The 19,459-nt window shown below is 54.3% G+C and overlaps 1 protein-coding gene across 14 annotated transcripts in view; it reads right to left on the bottom strand.

The window, feature by feature from the left end:
* The window catches only part of ATP2B2 (ATPase plasma membrane Ca2+ transporting 2), a 388,866-nt gene that overhangs the window by 163,197 nt on the left and 206,210 nt on the right, over positions 1 to 19,459 (bottom strand). The window contains exon 1 of one of the 14 annotated variants that reach the window (XM_040491971.1): positions 12,521 to 12,658. The exons of the other annotated variants lie outside the window; for them this stretch is intronic. The gene's annotated coding sequence lies outside the window, so the exon portion shown is untranslated. Of the gene's footprint in view, positions 1 to 12,520; positions 12,659 to 19,459 lie in introns of those variants that run through there. 14 annotated transcript variants of the gene reach the window in all.

Below are 19,459 nucleotides of genomic sequence, written 5' to 3'. Positions count from 1 at the left end.
CCTCCTGCAATCATTTCCACTAGGTCAAGAGTAAAGTTGAGGAAGGACACTGTTTTCTCCTTCACAGCTGCACGAGAAAGACAGCCTCCCCCCAGTGCTAGGCCCTTGAATACAACAGTCAATGAGACAGACAGGCTTCCTGTCCTAAAGGAGCTGATTGTCTAGAGGGGAGGCAGACAAGAGACAAAGGAATAACTACAAGAAAGAGTGTCAATGTGATAAATCCTTGTTAAAAACCAATAGGCATGACAGGGGGAGCCCTAGATGAGGGATGGCCTCAATGGGGAAATGTCCTTTGGTTCGATGAGAAGGAACCTACCATATAAGGAGGAGGAGAAAAAGCATTCTAGATAAGGAAACAGCATGTGCCAAGGCCCTGAGACAGGAAAGAGGCTGGTGAGTTTGAGGAATGGAAAGGAAGACAGTAAGCTAGAGAAGAGTGAGTGAGGAAAGAGGGTTGGGATGAGTGGCGGGCACTGAGAGGCTTGTAGGCTATGGAAAGAGCCTGGGTTTTATCCTGTGCATCATGGGGAAAACTGTAGTTTCAAGCAGGGAGTACCACAGTCTGATTCATATTGTTAAAAGGGTCCATCTGGCCACTTAAGGAGAATAGATGATGGGGGGGGGGTACAAGAGAGGATATGGGGGAACCAGTGAAGAAGGTCACCCTTTCATTCATTCAACATGTGTTTATTCAGCAATGTTTTAATGACCCCCCCCCAAAAAAAACCCACAAAAATAAACACAAACAAAACTCAGTGGCTAGGGCATGTGTCCAGAGGTCCAGGGTCTGGTGCCTGGAAGCTTACAATAACAGGAGAGCCAGGAAGGTCTTCCTGAATAAGGAGGCATTTCAGTGGGGTCAGAAGGATAGCTCCAGGGTGCTCCAGGGGTGGGCACAGCTTGGGCAAAGGCTTGCAGGTGAGGGAGAAGGTCAATGTGTATTGAACAGCTAAAATCCTGCCTGACTTAGTGGCTGAAGTAATTAACTGCTAAAGGAGAAGTGGTAGGAAGGCAAAGCGTGGAGGAAGATGCTGGAAGGGTTGTTGGGGGATAAATCACAGGTGCACTGAATAGATGCTGAGGAGCCTGGGCTTTACCTGCTTGGCAACGGGGACACTGGAGGCCTAGACTGGAGAGTGGCAGCCAGATGGACATTCTGAGAAGCCCGTCCCCCCCCCCCCCCGCCGGTGGCCATGAAGGAGGGAGGGCAAGATTCGGGCAGCGAGGGTGAAGGATAGTGCATACTCCTCTTCCCATTTTGATTCTATGAGTAATAATACCAGTAATAATACTACTAATAACAATAGATACTTCATAGAGCTTCCTATTAGGAGTGTCAGGCAGTGTTCTAAGCTTCTTACACTTACTACATTATTTAATCTGCATAAGAACCCTATGAAGCAGGTACAATTATTTACTCCCATTTACAGGGGAGGTGACTGAGGCATAGAGAGGGCGGATAGATCACTTGCTCAAGGTCGCACAGCTAGGACGCACTGGGGCTGGGAATCAAGTCCAGGCTTCCAGGCTCCAGAGTCTGCTCTTAACCACTGCCCCGTGCTGTCTTCTCCCTGTAAGACCCCACAGTTTTGCATTCTGGAGTTTTGTCTCCTTGACAGAGAAAACCCTCTCTGGACAGTGCCCTTGGCTGCCTTCTGAAGCCCTAAGAACACAGCAGTAAGTCCCTCAACGTACATGAACTGACCAGCTCCCGCTCACAGCACCGCTGCTAAGCCGGTGACCAGAAGCAAGTCCCTGAACCTCACCCCTGAACCTCACTGAGGGAGCTGTGTCCCCCTCTGTAGAGTGAGGAGAGAATGCCACCTTCACAGGATGGACATGAGAACTGTGTGTCGCTAACCGGCATGATAATCGCCAGGCACGGGGCAGCCACTGGGCAGGGTCTTTCACTCATACCTTACATAATCTCCACAAGGGATACAGCCATCTCCCCCACTGCACAGGTGAAAACACTGAGGCTCTGAAAGGAATAGTAACCACCCACAGAACACAATTCGTCAGTGGCAAAGTTGGGCTCTGAGTTACGGTTCCCCCCAGTAGCGTCGAGGAGGGGCTTAAGGAATGTAAGACTTCTCCCCGCAGTGTAGACCCCGTGTGGCTCCAGTCCTATAAGGGTTACTGGGGTGTCGTTTAGGGAATGGGGAGGAAGAGCAAGGATGTGACTGATTCCTGGGGCCCAGGCCTGTGTTTGCTGAGGCATCAGCCTGCTGTGCACAGCTGTGTTGGGATATGGGCCGGGTATGCATGACCCTGTTCCCGGCTTGGGGTCTGTCCCAAGGCCTCACCCTTTCTCCTGGACGGTTGGGAGGTATATGAAATTTGAGGGGTGGCAGCTGACAGCAGGACAGAGTCCTGGGCTACTGGACTCGCAGCAACCTCAGGCAACTTTGCTCTGGGCCTCAGTTTCCCCTTGAACCCAAAGGGCATAGCAGGATGATGAGGGGCTGGGCCGCCCCTGAGCCCTGGGAGCCTGCCTAAACCACCACACTTCTCTGAGACCCAGTCTCCTCCTCTCCAAATGGGTCCGTCGCACTTGCGAAGGGTAAAGGAAGGCATGCTTGCAGAGAGCCTAGCACAGACAGTGCTTGCTTAACAGCTGATATTATTATGCCAGGTTACCCTGAAGGCCGCAGTGAGGCTCGGGGGAGCTCGGTGTGAAGGCTTGTTGGCCACTTTCCAACATGGCATTTGCATTCATTTCTAGCTGCAGTCCCATTGTAGAGGTTGGACTCTGGAGTTCAGAGAGGTTCCCTGGAAAAAGGCTTTGGAGGTCCCAGGGTTAAGGGAAGCTGTTGGAATTCCATTCTCTTGAGGCCATCAGGGCACAATGAGGCCGCTGAGAGGGCAGAGAAACACACAGAAACAGCCCTAGACCCTAATGCTCAGCCACACGGGCCCAGACTTCTTCCTATACTGGCTCCATTTTATAAATGAGAAAACTGAGGCCTTGTGGGTGGTGAGGCAAAGTCTTGGACAGAGGAGTTACTCATGGTCCAGCCCCCAAGCTGGGCATCCGCTAACAGCCACCGGCTACCACCTTCCACCTGGGGCTGCATCGGCTCCCCACTGAGAGCTGGCTCTGGAGCGGATTCATCTCTGGGCTCGGCACGGAGCTCGACACACGGCCTGGCACATACCAGGTACTCAGCCAATATTGGTTTTATCGATTTACATTCTCTTCCCTTTTCAAGATCCTCTGAGCTTAGAAACTTGAAACTGGCTGGAGGTGGGATGGGGAGAAAGGCCTCATTTTAATCTGAAGTGAGTCATGTAAGTTGATAAATTTAGAAGTGGCCTAAAGAGCTCTTGATCTCCTGCCTTCAGATAGTTGCTAAAAGAGACTGGTTCTCTGCAACCTTTGCATTGCAAATACACACGTCAGCGTGGACACTGTCGGTGCCCCGCCTGGGTCCCCCTCACCAGCCCGCGGCACTGGTAACCCAGCGGCCGGGCTGTTATACCTTCTCTGCAAAATTGCCCTGGCGTCAACAGGGGCTGCTACCGTCCCAGGCTTGCTCCTAGGGACCTCCACCCCAGAGCCACATGGATGTGCACATGCACAGCCTTGAGCTCCCTCCCTCTAGCCCTGTCCCTTCTCCATGACCTTGACTAGCAGCAATGCCTGGACAATTTTGAATCTTAGACATTTAAAGTCCTAGGGGGCACGTCTAGCCCCACTGTCCTTGTTTTAAAGATGGAAATGGGGGCCCAGAGAGGGGCTGTGATGGGTCCAAGGTCACTTGGGGTGTCTGTCAGGCTAGGCTGCACCCAGGTGCCTCCTTCCCCACTCCCATTCCAGTTCATTCTGTGGCCCTGGCTCTGCCCAGCGGCTGGACCAGTTGGCCAGCCAGGGCTTCTGCTCTCTCCAGGAGGGAGTTTTGCTGTGTCAACTTTGCAGTACCACTGAGAAAGCACTTGGAGGCCAGGAAATGCTGGCTGGTAGGCATGCAGGGTGGCTGGCAGGCTCTGCTGACCTTGGGCATGGCCCAGCTCAGCCCCCTCCCCTGTACTGGGGTGAACAAGCAGAAATGTGAAGGAAGAAGGAAATCACTTCCGGAGAGAGCTCCAACCCAGAGGATGCTGCATCCGGCTGCAGCTTCTAGAAATCTCCCCTCTCTTATGGAGAAGGCAAGGACCCCCTTCTCCGTAAGAATCACAGCCCTGGACTGATGTGGGCAAGAAGGCAATATTGGGCTGGGGCCTGGACACTGGGGAAGAGTCAGCTGTGTGACCTTGGGCATACCCACGTGCATCTTGGCCTCAGCTGCCCCATCTATAAGACGAGTGCAGTCTGTATTGTTATTATTTTATTGAGCCCAGTGTCTATTTTAGCTGCCATTTATTGAACTCGAAGAGACTCATTAGGAGTTCATCAAATAATAACTGCCTACACTTCTGCCAAGCATTGCCCTAAAGCACTTTAATTTTATTTCCTTCTCCTAGCAATCCTAGCAATTGGAGACTTTTGTTATTCCCATTTTATAGATGGCGGGACCAAGGCACAGAGAAGTTAAGAAACTTGCATGAGGTCACACAGCAAGGAAAGAGTAGAGCAGGAATGGGAATCCCAGAGTCTGTTATTTATACTACAGTCTTTGTGGTTTGTTTTGGGCTACCAATTATTAGGCACCTACTGTATAGGGGCACCCTGCTGGGCATAGGATTCACACATAAGCTTGCCGACTGCTTACAACAGCCTTGGGAGGAAGAGGAAACAAAGGCTCCTGGGGGGTGCAAGGAAATGCCTAAGGTCCCGCTGTGATTGAGGTGGGGAGGCAGGCAGGGGACTGACTTCTTCCCAACAGCTTGGTGGTTCTAAGTTCTCTATGGGTTTTATCTTATTTACCATATTTCATGGACTCTGTCGTAAGATGTATTGCTACTTTGTATATACCGAGGAAAGGAAAAGACATGACTGGTTCACTGTGACATGCCACCAGTTGTAATAGGCACCCCTCTTTCAGAGGTGTCAAAATGTGCATCTGGGAGTCCACATGGTGCAGCTTTATTCACAACAACCCTGTAAGGTGGGCACTATTACTGTCCTCATTTTACAACCGAGGGAACCAAGGCTCAGCGCCCAGGCCTCGGGTTGGATGTCACCAGGCTCAGCCCAGACTTGGTCCTGAACCACCATGCTACATCACTGCTAATTCAGCCCACGTGGGACGTGCACCCTGCCCTCGGGCACAGGTGAGAACGCTGAGGAGACTCAGTCACCTGAAGCCCAGCCCCCTTTGCTCTGGATGAGGTTTTGGCCCTCACCCAGTGCAAAGGCCTCAGGCAGACAGGAAGACACCTCCAAATGACTTCCCAAGGAACCCGGCCCCCCCCCCCCCACCGCTCTACAGCCTTGATGGAAAAACATGACAGTTCACCTTCCCTTGCCAGCCTTGAGCTGTTGCCCCAGGCCAACTAAGCAGGGGTCTGAGGCAGCCAGGCTAGAGTGAGCTCCTTTGGATGACAGTCCCCATGGCCCCTGCAAAGCAGTCCCTGGGTGGCCAGACATGACCCAGTGGAGCAGCCCAAGCCAATGTGGAGAGCACCACAACTTTATAGAAAACTGCCCTTGGGGTGGGCATGGGAGCCCCAGAGAGACCTGCTTCCTTCCTTCGAAGCTATATGGCTCTTGGACCCCAAACGGGGTCGTCTGTTCTTGGCTTCTTCCCATAGCCTCTTCCAACCACCCACTCCACTATAGCACGACTTCCCGGGGTCTCTGCAAAAATTAAATCCACCTCTCCTGGGACTAGGACTTGCCTCTTCTCAGGCCATCTTTAACGAAGTCCTCCGGGGGCCCTTCTCCAGAAGCAGGACAGAAGCTCAACGTTTCTGAGTGTCTGGCAGGATCGGGACCCCATTTGTGACAGTTTTCTATCCATCATGTCACACACACTATCTTGTTAGGTGGGTCTCTTCAAATCCCCTTTACATCTCAGGGTGCCAAGCTCCCAAGCTCCATGGGGCAAAGATACTGGTTCAAGGTCACAGCAGTAAACACTGGCATTAGGATTGAAATTCGAGTCTTTCCCATGGCACCAGGGAAGGCCATTTCAGTACTGATCTCTGAGCCAAGGGCTCCGTTTGCATCACTTCCCCAAATCCTTACACTACAGGTAACAGTACGATAACACTATCGTATCTCTATTTCCTCCCAGGCTTCGGTGGACCGGACCGTAACCCCAGGCCAGGTACTTCACCTGAATCCCTTCTGCCTCTCAGGACATCTGGGAAGGTGGGTACTTTTATGGAGAGGTAAACTGAGGTCAAGTTCAACCACTAGTTCAACCACATGCAGCTATTCAACAGTAGAGCTGCTTAGCAGGATGAGGCTTGGAATAAGCAATTAACCTCCCACATGTGAAACGAACAAACATTTGGAAAGTGCTGGAGGATACATTTTAGCTATCAGTGATGACTATCAATGGTTAGCATATTAGAGCTTGGCAGTTACCCCACAGGTTTGGTGTCGCTCTCCCCCATTCTTCAGATGAGAGCCACGAGGTCTGTAAGAGCATTGAGTGGCAGAGAGAAGAAGGCACTGTGGGCTCTCGACCCTCTGCTGTGCGGGTCTCCTGGGCCTAGCATAGCCCCCCGATACCTCCAAGCTCCCCTGCCCACCTCCAGCTCTCCTTTCTGGGGCTCAAGAACCCCTCCACCCCCAGGTCCTGGATCAGCTCAGGACTGGCTAGAATTCCTGGCTCACGGGTTCCTGGGTAGAAGCAGCCGCCAGCCAGCTCTAAAAAGATGGCAAGGAGAAAGAGCACCAGAGACCTGGGTTCAAATCCCAGCTGTGCCCCTCGCTTGCTATGTGACTCAGGCACGTTCTAACCACCCCCCCCTCCCCAGGCCTCGGTTTCTTTATCTGTAGAAGGGGTGCTTGTGAGGAAGCAATGAGACACTGTGCAAAGGACTTGCTAATAGTGAACTAGTAAAATAGTAACGATTGTAGTGGGCCGAAGTGTCCCTCCCAAGTTTCACGTCCACCGGGAACTTCAGCATGTGGCTCTATTTGGAAGTAGGCTCTTTGCAGATGTATTTAAAGATCTCGAGATGAAACCATCCTGGATGGATGGGCCCTGTATCCAGTGACTGGTGTCTTCACAAACCGAAGAGAGGACACAGAGACACAACAGAGAAGAAGGTGATGTGACAATGAAGACAGAGATTGCAGCGATACAGCCACGAGCCACTGAGCTCCAAGGGTCGCTGGCGAGCAACGGAAGCTGGGGATGAGGCACGGTGTGCCAGCTCCCTCAAGGCCTCCAGCAGAAAGCAGCCCTGTGACGCCTTGATGCCAGACGTCCAGCCTCCAGAACCGGGGAACGCTAAATTTCTGTTATTTCAGGCCACTCGGGTCGTGGCCATTTGCTGTGGTGGCCACAGGAAACAGAGCTGTTATAAATGCTGCTGCAGTTAAACCTCAGCCTTGCAGTGTCTCAGGCCCTTCAGCCCAAGGGCCAGCTGGCAGGAGACTCTACCCTCACAGAGGACACGAGGCAGGCAGGATCGCTGCCCCCTCTTTCAAGGGGAAACTGTGAGACCTGGGGACTGACACGACTTGCCCAAGGTCATCTATCCCTGACTGAGCTGGGCCTGGAACTCGACTCTCCTGACCCTCAGACCCAGGCCTCCTCCCCGACACATGGGGACCTCTGTAGCCTCAGGGACTGCAGCCCTGGCCTCCTCCCTCTGCCTCCATCAGGCCGGGCCATCTTGCTCTCTACTCCCCTGGAGGGCTTTCCTGGAATGCGTCTAAGGCCTTAAAAACACTCCCTCCCTCCAATGCGGGGCTCCCCACTGGAGACCAGGGTGAAGCCCTCAGCACATCCCCTGGCACACAGTAGGTTCTCAGGGGTTGCTGAGAGCGTCCCCTATTTTGTATCGTCATCATGCAGCAGCCCTCCGAAGTGGGCACCTGTTCCCATTTTACAGACCAAAGGCCAGGGCCTGAAGAGGTAAAGCAACTGACTCAAGGGTCAAATTCTTAAATGGCCGAAGTAGGTTTCGAGCTCACAACTTAGTCTGATTCTCGATCTCGACAACTTCCACTCACTGAGCCACAAATACTGGCCACACCCTGAGCCTGCCACTCAATGTCCAGTACTTTCCCCACTTGCCCCTTGCAACAACAGCCTGAGAGGTCACAGATGGGTGAACTGAGGCTCCACCCTACTGCCTTGAACTCTAGAGCCTTGCCATCTTTCCCATCAACTATCACCACTGTCTGTCTCTGTCCATGGGGACATCCTCCCTATATAGTTTCTTGTTTGGGGCTCCTGCTCAGAGGGAGAAATGGATTACTGCATGTTTAATGTTCTGGCCTTGGAGATGGCAGGGTGGGCTGGGGTGTCCAGATTCCACATAAGAGACCCACCCCTGTCTCCCACACTGCTCTGTGTGTTACAGGGGAGGTTGGGGAAGGGGCTCATCCACCCCCACAAAGTGTGTTTGCATGTGGCATCCAGAACTTGCACCCCAGACAGTTCTCCTGCAGCCCCTTGGGAGCTAAGGGGGGAGGTCGAGAGGAACTACACTGTGCACCTCAGGGTCCCCCAAGTCCCCAACCTTCACCCTGCACCTATGATGTGCCAGCTGCTTCACACACATCACTCAGAATCTTCCCAACAGCCCTTCTAGAGAGGGGAACATTGAGGTTTACAGAGGACAAGCCAATTCCCTCACTGCCATAGAGCTGGGGAGAGGCATCATGGTGACTCAAACCCAAGACTCAGGGAGTCTCTTAGGTGCACCCCTCCCAGCCACACTGCTAAGAAAGATGGCCCTGTTTGCCATGTGAGAAGGGCCTGGTTTAGGGGTGCAGGGTGCAGCCAGAGGCTGGGGGTAGGACAGAGGACTGGAGGGCTGGAGATCTGAGTCTCAGTCTCATTTTGCCACCAAACTGCCAGGTGACCTCAGTTTCTCTGGATGTGACAGGAGCAGGTGAATAGCATGATGCTCCAGTTACTCCCAGCTGTGAGAGCCTCCGAGCTCCCCCAAATCCACTCTCAGCCACCTCGCTCCACTGGGTACACAGCTACAGAGATAAGAACCCAGGGACACCTGTGAAAACACAGCTCCCGGGACCTCCTGAATCACTGGGCGGGGGACCTGGAAATTTGTCCTCTACCAGGTGATTCTCTAGGTTCATTAATATGCCGGACACCCATCGGCCTAGAGATTTCCCTTCCTTCCTTCCCCTCCTGACTTTGGCCAACTGCAGCAGGAAGGTGCTCACCGGCTCAGGCTCCAGGCTCTGATGCCAATGGCACCTCTGTGCACAGCTCTCTAGGGTGTTCGAGGTTCTCAGATCACTGTGGGGGGAGGCAGGGCAAGAACAGGCATGCCCTGGTCACAGAAGAGGAGACTGAGGTGCAGAGGGACAAAGCAGCTTGCCCAAGGTCATACAGCTGGTCAGAAGTAGAGGCTGGGCCCGGTGCACTCATCATTTTAACTTGCAGTCAAACAGCTGGGGAAAACCAGGAACCAAACAGGCCCCTGCTGCTTCACGCCTGGGACCTGACGGAGGCTGGCAAGACACCCTACTCTCCAAAAAGCACAGTGTGACCTTGGACAAATCCTTTCCCCTGGCTGGCCCTCAGTTTCCCTGTTATGAACGGGTCCAGGCCAGGTAACTTTAGAATGCACACATCTGCATTGGCTTTCTAGTGCCATCAGTTCCACCAGGTAAAAGATGGCAGAGCTGTCTAGGACAGGGCCACATGTGTCTGGGGAGGGCTCTGCTTTTGCCCTCAGGAGACTCTCTGGACCCTTTCCTGGAGTCTCATCCCCAAATCCCAAGTTCTTGGACTGTTGGTTCCCAAGATGTTGGCACCCTAAATTGAGGCTGGCCTCATGAAAGAAGGGAGGGGAGGGTCCAAGACGGCAGGCAGGGAAGCCAATGGCCTGGCTTCCACCCTGTCTCCACCATGTTCCAGCTGTGTGGCCTTGGATAAGTGTCTCTACTTCTCTGTGCAGCTTCTCATCTATGGCATGGGAATAACGTGGTCATGGGAGCCCCCCCCCCATCCCTGAAGCGATGGATGCAGAACAATTAGCTCAGTGAATGCTAGCTGGCTTACTATTGTTTACCCAAGTCTCCCAACCCATACCTACGCTAGGTGGGGAGAAAGGAAGAGGGGCCAAGGGGAGAACAGAATTTCAGTCTCTCTACAGCATGAGCCACAGGCAGCTTTTGTGATCTGTGGTCTGGAGAGAACTTGGGGGCTGTTGCCAGTGTCCTGGACCCGAGCTCTGAGAGACTCCCTCCAGTGTGCAGGTTTCCTGGTGCCACAGAAGTGGGGTGGTGGGACTGGTCCAGACTCCTGGTGGTCTGGGCTGTGGGCAGCAGCTGCTCCTGCCCCCTCCTCTGTCCCCTTTCCAACTCTGGGCAGCCTTCTCCACAGAACATCAATAACCTGACTCAAATCAGAGCTCCCTGGGAATCTGGGCTGGCCCTAGCCTGGCCGGTGTCCCTGTGTCCTCACAGGTAGTCCCCTGAGGGGTAAGCCTCTCCCCAGTGCCCACAGAGGCACCTTCACTCCCAGGGCAGATGTCTGAAAGCTGAGGGGTGGATGTGTGCATGAAGCATCCGCAGAGGTGCCGCGTCTGTGTGCCTGGGCTGTCTTTGTACATATGCAACCTACACTCCCCCGTGGGCACATTCCAGCATGCTGTGCGCCTGCTAATGCATGGAAGGGCATGCAGAAATGGCCTGTGGGATACCACAAATATGTGCTTGTCATTTTCACATGGGGGCCAGCCCTCACATGGCCACATGCCACATTTGTGGCTGCTGCAGGGCACCACGTGCAGGCCAGTTAGCCCACATGCAGCCTCCTGCATTCCTGTGTTAGAGCTAGTGCATGTGTGGGTATGCTGCATTCACAGGTGTGTGTGTATGTGTGTGTGTGTGTGTGTGTGTGTGTGTGTGTGCATGATGCATTCATGTGCATGCTGTGGTTTGCAGGTGAGCAGGTGGTATCCAGGGATTTGAGCTGTATTCACATGTGCTGAAGTGTATCTATGGGCACAGGAACTCTGTATGTGTGTATGATTTGAACACATACAATACACTACTATGTGTCCTGTATTTGTATAAGTGTATCTGTGGCTGTGTACATGCCCTGATGAGAATGGGACGGGGGGTACAAAGGTAGCTAAAAAATATGGGCCATTTGCATCTTTCCTGAACTCCCCCTGCAGGGTTCCCTCAGAGCCATCTTAGCACCCCCCCCCCCCCCCACTGCTCCTTCAACGAAGTTAACAGGCGGAGGCCCCTGAGGCCTGCGCTCCAAGCCCCCTCCTACTGCACACGTCAAAGGAGAATTTCTCCGGATGGCGCCTGCAGCTCCTGGAAATGCCCCAAACGTCAGCTCTGCCTCCTCCCAGCGATTTGGAGAGCAATGCAGGCAAGGAGGGGAACCCATTCTGTGCTGGGCGAGGGGCGCTCAGCGTCACGCCAAGACCCTCTGCTGGCTGAGCCTGCCCACTCGGTTACCCTTCTGAAGGTCGAGCCTGGCTGGGCCTCTGTGTGGGGGCCCCAAGACCCCTGGGGCACTTGCCTGACTAGGGCAGGCCAGCCCCAGAGACCCCTCTCCATACAACCTAGGTGACCAGAGGACAGCCATGCATGGAGTGACCCCTTGGCTACAAAGGGTGGCTGCGCAGCTCACCCATGGGGAGTGCAGAGACCCCCTAATGGATTTCCTCAGTCTTGACCCTGCAGGGGGCAGGGAGGAGCCCCAGGTACCTAGCTCTCAGCCAGAGGCCACCCAGACTGGCCGAGGAACTGGGCATCCGGGCTGAAAGTGCCAACTCCACCACCCAGCATGACTGCTGCAAAATGGCCTGGCCACCCCACTCGTGCCCCCCTCCTGACCATCTTGGGGACCTGGGGACTCATCCCTGCCACCACATGCCTTAGCTGGCCTGACCTGGTGGTCCTGGCACACTGCAGCCCACCCTGCCAGGAGGACCCTCTGTGGGAGTCTCCCTCTGCCTCTTTCTTGCAACCCAGTGGGGGCCGGCCAGGAGGCACCCTCTAGTCCTCTGCCTCTCCCTGGGACAAGCTCAGAGGGAAGAGAACCTTGCCCCCTGCTACTGGCTTGCCGGCCCTTGCATAACATCCATCGGGGGCATTTGCTGAGCAGAGGCTGCCGGCATCTACCTGAGACCCTGGGCATCCGCTTGTCCAAGGCCCCCTGCTCAAGTCCCCAGCACCCCCGTCCTATCCCCCAGCACACGGACCCTCACGCTAGTGTCTCCCTCAGCGGCGGCTCCCAATGCAGCCTCAGCTGCTGCCAGATAAACAAGCCGGGCTCCCACCAACCCCCCCCCCCCCCCCGCCCCACACACACACTGCCGCCACCACCATCAGCACTGAAAAAAATCAAATGAAATGAAACAAAATAAAATGGGTGAGGGAGGAAGGGGAGAACGGAGTGGGGCGCTTTTTATTTTTTATTTTCTCATGCTGGGGGATGCCGGTACTTACTTGGCTACGAAAATCACCACAAATCCGGCACGGTTTCCAGGCGGGCAGCCCCGTAATCGCGGTGCGGCAGCTGGTGCCGCGGCTGAGCCCAGCCAGCGTGCCCGGGTCCCTCTGCAGACTGTACCATCCTGCCCGAGCAGGTGGGGGGGCGGGGGGGGGGGGCGGCGGCGCCGGCGCCGGCTTCTAGGAGAGCATCTCGCTGGCAAAATGCAATCTCGGGGGAGGCAGAGGCCGCCCCTGCCGCTGCGCTGCCGGAGGCTGGGGGAGGGGGCGGAGGACGGAGGACGGAGGGAGGGAAGCGGGGAGGGCTTGTTCTGGTGGGGGGACTGGGGGAGGAGAGTGGGGGCGGGGGTGTGTGGACCGAACCACCACGGTGTTGTTTGCGGTTTTAATTCCTCCCGTGGGATCATGAGGAACTGAAGCTGGCAGAGTCCCAGGAATATGCCTGCTCCCCCAAAGTAGGAGGGAATGTCAAGGGCATGGTGAGGGTACTGTCGGGGCTGAGCCCGAGTGGAGGGCGTCCTGCGATTGATGGTGTGGTGGTCGTCGGGAGACCGTAAAAGGGGAGAGGGGAAGATTTTGCTCAAATGGCCCCAGGTCACCCCCTACTTTCTGAGGGACTCCTTCAGCTATGCAGGGGCTCTGGTGTCCCCCTCTTTTTGGTCAGGGCACCCCCAGACCAAAGGGGGGCAAAGGTCACATAGGGGGAGAGCAATGGACTCCACAGAGACTAAACACATCTGTGGCTGCAGGTCCAACATAGCAGAGCCGGTACTGAGCTCCCCGCTGCCATCTAAACGCCACCCCGGCAGCCCTGTAGCCCTACCTATGGGTACTCCCACCTGCCTGGGGGCTGCAGGGCTGGCAGAAGACCCCTTCAAGACGCTAGGCCGTTTCTCTGCTCACAGGTGCACACTGGCAGGGGTGTCTACAAACGTCTCCTGTATCCACTTCATCTACAGGGACATCTGTGATGAGTTGGGGGACTGACCATACTGGGGTTGGCTGGCCACGTCCAGAGACTCCAGGGACCCCCAATAAGGAGTCTGCAGGAATGCAATCCACCCCCCCCTCCCCAGCCAACCGCTCACTTCTTCCCGCCTCATCTGCTATCCGTTTAAGTTCAGACCTGCTGCCCCTTTAAATCCAGACTGGTGGGAGGACAGACCCAAGATCAAGGTTAGGAGGTCACAGTAGGTGAAGGGGCTTCTCTTGGATTCTGAGGCCTCCCTTTCCACTGCCCTACCCCCTTAGAGGAGGGGTGCCCTGCTTGGGAGGACGGCACGGAAAGTGGGAGGACCTTCAGGACCACTGTCTCAGGGCACCAGTCAGCGTGGAGGGGGCGCATACTGGAGGAGGGTCAGGGCTGGGGGTGGCCCCGGAAGGCAGCTCCAGATCGAAGCTGCCTCCTTCCCCTGTCCCCACCCCCTGCCCAGTTCTGAGCTGCCCGCCGAGCCTGAGCGTCCCGAGCTGCCTCTCCATCCCTGGGCTGGCACAGAATATCAATTTGTCTCGTTAAGCTGAAAGTCTGCACTGCACCAAAATCAGAACCTGGCCGGGCAGAGGGGCCGAGGGAGGCAGAGAGCTGGGAGCGAGTGCCAGCGGCAGGGCCTCTGTCAGCAGGGCCGTGCTGATACTCCTTGCTCTTTATTTCCCTAACCCCACCAAGGGGTCCCATTCTGCTCCTGGGCCAGGCAGGGAAGGCACTCGGCTGGGGTTCCACCTAGGACACAGCTCAGAGAAGCTCTTGCCCCCACCAGTGGCCTGGGACAGGGAGCTCCCATGTTGGCTCCTTCTTGGGGGCACAGATGAGGGGCTCCACTGGTCCCCCTCCAGGTAGACCTCTCAGTCAGATCCCACCTTAGGAGAGGCCAAGCCAGGAGTCCCCCACCCCTTCCCCAGGGCCTAGGGGCAGCCTCTCTCCTCCTACACAGGGCCAAATAAGAGCGTTCTGAGATGGCCGGGGTGAGGGTGGGCAGTAAAGGGGCAGAGGGCGAAAGGCTCATTGCAGCTCAGGTCTGGTTGGAGTAAATGTGTCCATGCCAGGAATCCCACCATTATTTCTGTGACATCATTGGTGGGCAGAGGTGGGGGGCAGGGGGGAGGAAACCACTTTTCCTGATTACAAAACAAACAGCCCCACAAGGGGCCAGTTACGAGCCACCACTGCCACAGCAATAATCCTTTCGGAGTCCAGCACACTTTACAGTTTGCAAAGCCCACTGCAAAACAGTGAGTCGTTTGATCCTACCACGATAATGACTGCTGTGAGCACCTGAATTACAATGAGAAATTTGTGTGTGGTAGCCAAGGTAAGGTCTCTCAAGCCAGGAGGGGGTAAATCAAACCTGTGACCTAAGCCTGAGGACGCCAGGCCCATGGCTCCCTATCTGTGAAGGCCAGCAAGGTGTGGGCCGGGTGGGAGCCCCAACACTCATCCTCTTGAAAGTCCTGAGTCCTGCCTGTGCGCTGGCCCCTGTTTAGGGTGCACTGGGCCCTCACCAGCCAACACCAAACTCTCAGGAGCTCGTGGATTTTTGTTCCCAGAACCTAAGACTAGAATGGACATCTGGTTAAGCTCCCATCTCCTTGGTATTTCAGGCCTTGTTGTGCTTCAGCCTCTGTGTCTGTACCCCAATTACAGGCTGCCCCCTAACTTCCGAGGCAGCCCAAATGTCGACCCGCAGAGTCTGAAGGTTTTTCAGTATGTTTCGCCCATGAACTCCTATTCATCCTTCAAAGTCCAGCTCAAATGCTGCTTCCTCAGATAGTCCTTCCTGATTCCACCAAAAGAACCAATTCATGAGTCTGGCCTGGCTCTGAGCACACGGCATTGCGATGGTCTACACATCTGTCTCTCTCACTGAGCTGTGACCACTTCAGCTATGTCTCCAGAGCCCCAGCTCCCGGCATGTGGTAGGTGCCACAATAAAGGCTTGAATGAATCCAGTGCTGTGTGATTTTGATTTATCACATGTCAGAACCAGAAGGACCTTCACGGGCTCCTAACCATTTCTCCCATTTTACAGCTGAGCAAACTGAGGCCTCAAGAAAAGGACGTAAGTGGCTTGCCCAAGGTCACCTAGCCACAGACATTCGTCCCCTGCCCTGCTCCCTGTGCCTCCCCTAGGCAGCAGGCACACCTAGGGCATCTGGCCTGTCTTTCCAGGATATGCTGGGGGGCAGGGGGTACTGGGCAGGCAGAGGTGTTGTGAAATCTGACAAACAATGGTGCCAGTGTTGCAACTCCGGGAAGGTTAGAAACTACAAGGCAGGGTCACCCACGGGGAAGAGGGGGAGAGAGGCAGGAGGCTGGCCAGGAGGATTACTGATAGCTTCTGCCTCCAGCATGATTTGGCTTATGGTGAACAAGGATTGAGGGTTAGGGTTGGGGGAAGGTATGAGAAATAGAGCAGGGCTGAGGGGAGAGCCAGCCCAGTCTGATTTTCAAACAGTCTTTAGTTGTCCAGACCATGTCTTGGGGCAGAAATCCTAGAGCCAGAGAGTAGGGGAAGTAGAGGGTCAGTCTACCCAGGGATAAGGGGAGGGATGAGGTCCAGTCTGATGAAGGCAATTTGCATAAAGGAGACAGATGAGGTAGGTCCAGACGGGTCTCAGGGAGGCAGAATCAAATGCAATCAGACGCCAGCTGTGTCCTTTCTGGAAGACACAGGTTCTCTTTTGCCTCCCCCTCTTGAAGGGAAGTAGGAATGAGGACCACATCTACCCTTGCCTCATCCAACTCAGGGTCTTTTGATGCCTCGACAGGGGTCCTGGGGCAGGTTAACTGTTGTCACAAAGAGCTGCTGGCCGGAGCTCTTGGAGGATGAGAAGCTATTTCCAAAAGCCCCTCACATCGCTGCCTTGTCTGGCCTTCACACATCACCTCAGGAGAGACTGGGCTTCTTCCCATTTTATAGGAGGGAAAAATGGAGGCTCAGAGACCTCAAGTGGCTTGCTTAGGAGTTACAGAGCCAGTGAGGGCCAAGGTCAAGATTTGAGCCCAGATTGGACCCACTTGAGTTTGAGACCGTTCCCTCTGTCCCTGACTAAATTTACTCTAGTTTAAGGCATATGACTCATGCTCTCCTAGGACGATGACCTTGAGGGGCCATAGAATGTGTGTCTGGGGACTATGTGCCCTGGCTTCTCCCAAGTCTCTCACCCACCTTGGGGCCCTATACCCATCCCACAGAGGTCCAAAACTTCCTCAGCCAACCCGATCTTGGTTTGGTGGTCAGTCAGATCTGGATTCAAATCCCCGCTCTTTCACTTACTGGCAGTATTTGGGCCAAGGACTCAACTTCCCTGAGCTTTCTCATCTGTAAAATGGGAATAACAATACCTATTTGGCTGGGTTGCAGGCTAACGGAAAATGGCAGCTGTTATTAATAGAATAAGCACAGAGTAAACACAGAGGGTGAGATTCTCCAGAAGGCCCCTGGGAAACATTGTGGCAGTGTGTGTGTGGGGGTCTCTTCTAGCCCTTCATCCTGTTGGATGATGGCTCAGATCCCTCCCCCGTAGAGCGTGGGCAGGGCTGGCCTCTAAGAACCTGCCAATCCAGTGCAGACTTCTGACCCACAAACCCAGGCCCCCAGTGCCTGGCTCCCCCCACTGGTTCATGCTCCCTCAGTAAGAAGGGTTCAGCCTGACTTCTAACTTGAGGCACCATTCATATCAGCATCCTACCGTGCGGCTCATGGTATGACCTCCACAACATCCTGGGAGGTAGGTCCTATTTTTCATCCCCATATTACCGATGAGGAAAGTGAGGTAGAGCGAGGTGAAATGATGTTGCCAAAGGTCATGCAGGGAGTTTGGGAAATGAGGCTTGAAACCAGGACTGCGTGAGTCCTTGTGCTAAGCCCAAGGACCCCAAAGGAAGTGGGTGTGAACCTGTATCCAGGGAGCCACAGGACTTAATTTCCCACAGGTCAGGAAAACCAGAGCCCGGATGGCCTCCCCTAGCCTTCCAGTGGGGCAGGGAAGGTGTGTGGTGACGACTGACCTTGCTGCCCCTCTGTGAGGCCAGACGTTAGGAACAGTGGCCAGTTAGAGAGTTGGTACTTTCTCTCCTGCAAGAACACAGAGCCTGGGGAATCAAGAACTATTATGGGAGGGCTCCCTGGGGGAGGTTGCCTTTTCCAGGCCTGGGGAACATGGTCTCATCCATGCTATCCCTTTGGTTAATGCACATGCAAACACACTGCCCACTCCCATCTGTCCATCCTGCCTCCTCACCTTGGTCTCCCTCCTCCTTCTCCTGCTATCCTTCCCCTGCTTACCCATCCCTGCACCTCAGAGAGCTTCTCAACTCCACTAAACCCTCTTTGGCTTCCCTGTGCCCTTAGCATAAAACCCAAAGTCCTTCCAAGGCTCATGAGTGGCTCATGAGAGGCTCATGACTATTCCAGACCCTCCCCATTATCCTCTATCTGTTTTCCCCCACACTAGGCCTCTCCTGCTCTCCAAACACACTCTTGCATTTCCATGCCTCTGTGTCTTTGCATGCACTATCAGCTCTGCCTGGGATGCCTTCCCTTCCCACTTTTCTGCCTGGAGAACTCCTATTCATGCTTCAAGCCTCAGCTCCAGCAACCCCTCCTCTCTGAAGCCTTCCCTGATTTCCCCTCCATCATCTCCAACCCCCAACAAGAGTTTGTTGCTATTAACCTTTTTATGTCATGCCCATCAGGTTGGGGGAAATCCTTGGGGATCCTGGGGATCTCATTTGCTTGTATCCTCAGCACTGGGCACAGAACCTCGATAAATATTGATTGAACTGATGAGTGCAGGTTTGTTGAATGAAAAAGAAATTCCCCTGGTGGTTTTGAACTGGTATTTGCATCTCTCTGTAGCTCTGCCAATATTCTTTGCACTTGCTGGAGGTCCTGGTTTAAGAGTTGCTATTTCCTGAGCCTGTCAATGAATGGGCTCTCTCTGCATGCCCACCTTGTGAAGGACAAAGGAGGACCTGAACTTCACTCTGGCGTTCCTCAGTAAGGTCTCAACTGGGAATAGGATGCTTGAACCCAGGGCTGAACTCAAGGTGAACTGAACACCCAAGGAGGCCCTATCCCTCAATGCTCCCTCCCAGCCACCTATAGCCTGACATTTAACCATTAGTAATTAATTTCTTCAGGATTATTCGGTCTAAAAATATTTATTTAGCTCTCACAGAATGTGAGGTACTGTGCTGGGGTTCCTAGTTGACATTTGTGTGTGTGTGTGTGTGTGTGTGTGTGTGTGTGTGTGTGTGTGTGTTTTCACTCCTGCCAGAAGGCTGACTCCCTGGGGAAAGAAGAGGCGAAGGAAAGAGGAAACAGAAGGAGTAGGGATGATGGAGCTAGGACTGTCAGGAGAAGAGAAAAGAATCTGTCATTTGCTAAGTGCCTACTATGTGCCAGGCACTTAACACAAGAGCTGTCATTTACTCCTCTTTGCTACCCAGGAGAATTTAGTGTTATCAACCCTCAATTTACAGGTGAAGAATAAGCCCAGGGAGGGAGAGTGGCTTGCTTGGGGGAGCACAGCTGTGTGGCACAGGACCAAGCATTCAAACTTAGCAGTCTGCCCCACAGCCTGCCATCTCTCTGGAGGTTCTCCTCCTGAGGAGGTGGTGGGGCCCAGCAGGGAGAGAGGATTCCCAGAGAGGATGGGAGCTGAGGTGCGACAATAGAGAATACTGCAGCTGAGAGGCCCACGCACTGACTGCTGGACAGGTGGACACTGTTGGGATTGTAACCAGTAAGGAGTTAGGGACCGAAATGCACCCATTCTGGCTGCTAGTGTGTCATCAGAATAGGTTGGAGGCCGCAAGGAACACGTCAGCTATCTCCGCTGAGAGCTTTCCCGTGTGCTAATGCACATATCTATGCACACACCATTAGCCTGTTATGTGGAGAGCATCACTCCACATTTTACTGACGAGGAAAC

Source organism: Herpailurus yagouaroundi, unplaced genomic scaffold (assembly GCF_014898765.1).
Source record: "Herpailurus yagouaroundi ecotype Mexico unplaced genomic scaffold, PumYag 183, whole genome shotgun sequence".
Classification (NCBI taxonomy): Eukaryota; Metazoa; Chordata; class Mammalia; order Carnivora; family Felidae; genus Herpailurus; species Herpailurus yagouaroundi.
This window is presented reverse-complemented; position numbering and strand designations above follow the sequence as displayed.